We start from the raw sequence: 2,911 nt of genomic DNA on the forward strand, positions 1-2,911 counted from the left end.
TAGTTGCTTACAGCTCAGGTCTAAGAGGCCCCTGTCCAAGTGAATTCATTTTCATGAAATTTCAGTTCATAAAAATCTGTAGGAAAACAAGTGAGAAGGCTAAAGAGCATTTCAAAATAAAGTGTACTTGGGTAAAATTTAAAACTGATGAAGCTTAAAAAGAAAACGTATTTTTACTTTTGAATAGGCTTGAATTGCAAGCAGGCATCTCTTACCAAGCAATTAATGTTGTTTATGTGAAGACTGGGTCAGAAAGGAAACAGTAGCTTTTATTTATCTAAAATGAGGGGGGGCAGAAGCATAACAAGTTTTAGCCCATAAGGAATGTATAACTTCCTAAAACTTGAGAATGCACATTGATTACATTTATTGACCAAAACCCATCTCTTTGTTCATACAAAGATATTTGAGCCCTTTAAATTAAGTTCAATCCAGTGAAATTAAAATCTTTGGATAAAGAACTAGTCTATTTTTGATCATTTCTAGTCTGTCTCACCGTCACAATCCAGTCTTTCCCACAGACTCATCTGTGGAACTAACCCTCCTTGAATATAAGTTCCTGCTGAGATTGCAAACGTTTTGCATTGACTTAAATAATAGTTGAGTCGGATCACTTGGTAGACACGAACAGGATGAAAGCAGACAATAAAGGGCATAGTTTCAGCTTTAGTATTTGTCTTTTACTGTGATTTGTTTCACCTGCAGATAGAACCTGTGACTTCTTTGCTGAGAACCCACTTTTAAATCTTGTAACTATTCCCCACATCTCTGTTGGGAACTAATCTTTCCATGAAGTTTAAATCAGCACACAGAGTTTACAGCCCTTAGAAAAGTCAACTTGTAACAGCTGACGCTTCCTAACTTTAACCAAAGCAAAGCTGGCATTCAGTTATAGTTGAAGCTTTAAGGTACAGGAATACCAGGCATAAGTATTCCAGTAAAGAGGTTTAGATTGTTAGTTTTACATCATAAAATATTTCTATCTGCTCTATGAAAACATTATTATAAACAAAGCAGGTGTGAGGTGAGGAGAAAAACCTTTGCAGTAGTGCTTGAATATATAACTATTTATCGCCTAAAGAAGGCTTATTTGCCCCTTAAGGCATGTAAAGAATTTAGTGTCTTAAATCTGTTAGAGATTACTCGTTTATGGAGTAAAAAACAGTCTAGTCGTAATTGCAGTCAGATCCATGTTTCCACAAACGAATGACCTCTTTGATAACAACCCAAATGTGTTGCAAAGTGATTTAGCAAAAATGCATGTTACGTGGTTTATGAAGTTCTGCAATGACTCATGTTGTCTTGCTTTTGTATAACTACATTAAATACATGAATTAGGGTTTTTTCCTCATCTGTGTTTGAAACATTACATATATTTTGGCTTTGGATAGGACTCAGAATAGTTTCATGGTTTTTCTTCTAAATAAAGGACTCTCAAGATGTATGGAATTCTGTTTCCTGCTTTACCATTGTGTGGATGCTTTGGGTTTCTTTGGATTCCTTTGTTTCTCTTGGTTAAGATTTCTGTTTTAAGACTTGCATCTCGGAAAGCATGGCTGTCTCATTCGTGCTTTGTCACTAACTTCTACTTCCAATAATACTTTGCTGACACTCAATTACTATCACTTGCATCAAACTGCGGTCTGGAAATGAACTGCAGATCTTATTCTTTGTACGCGAGTACCACTCCAGCCATGGCTGCGTGATGGTGGTGTTGAAGTAGTGATGCAGAAAAGAATAGTTTACTGCCCAAGCCTCTGCCCATTCTGCCTGTGGGTAAGGACTATTTTCTTCACAGGCTTCTCCATAAAACCAGGTAATGGACAGCATTTATGCGGAGAGTCGAAAGGCTTTGCTTACATCAGTAATGCTGCTGAATACATCAGGAATGCTGCTCTTGTCATGAACTATAGGAGAAACATGAACACAATGAACTAAGCCATGACAAAGTCACCTCTGAATTCTGTTCACGTATGTTTAAGAGAAAGGCATTGAGTTAGTAACGTGACAGGATGCATCAAAATATCAAAACACTGAGAGTACGCTTTATCAAGAGTGTTAAATACTTCCATCTTCACATTTCCAGGGATTATCCAACTCTTCCTTTAGCTTCTGGTGAGGACTATCCTTTCAACACAGTAGTGTATGATCTTAGGGCTGATCTAGTGCGCCATTGCATAGTTTCTGTATCTTAAATCTGCAGGATTTTTATTTGGTTTAGAAATTATGAAAAAATAAGGGGGAGAGAGAGAGAGGGGAGAAAAAACCAGATCAATAATAATAAAGACTAATATTGTAATTGAGGTTTCTACTGTACTATGATATAATTCTGTAGTTGTGTTCTTAGTTGTATTTCTTGCACTTCTGATGAAGTAGAACATGCTAAAGATTCATTTAAACTACACTCTGTCCCTTTGAGGGCTTTGTGGGCTAAAACCAGACCATCCTTTCTACCAGGATACATAGAAAGTTAGGTCAATGTTGAGTAATATATTGCCAGAGTGCGATAGCTCAAGGTAACTGCCTGTCTTCTCCCCTGCAGGGTCTTGTTCTGCACATACAAATTCCTATCTTAGAGCAACTTTAGCTCCTGCTTCTTCCTATTTGCAATTACACCCAAAAATACTGGAAGAAACCCATATCCCCTCATTTCCTTTAGATTTGTATTAAATAGAGAAATATATATTATTTGTATTTTCTACAGAAATAGATATGTATATACACATACATAAATATATACATATATATATATAAACCTTTTCTATTTATCTGCTCTTTTTACTGCATTGCTTGTTTGGTTAGTGTTTGACCGTAACCAGGACTGTTAAGAACTGACATTAATTGTAAGAAATTATATTTATTCTAGGATATAACTTTACATTATTAATATTGAAATACTACAGTCCAAGGA

The sequence above is a fragment of the Chroicocephalus ridibundus genome, chromosome 11 (genome assembly GCF_963924245.1).
Source record: "Chroicocephalus ridibundus chromosome 11, bChrRid1.1, whole genome shotgun sequence".
Classification (NCBI taxonomy): domain Eukaryota; kingdom Metazoa; phylum Chordata; class Aves; order Charadriiformes; family Laridae; genus Chroicocephalus; species Chroicocephalus ridibundus.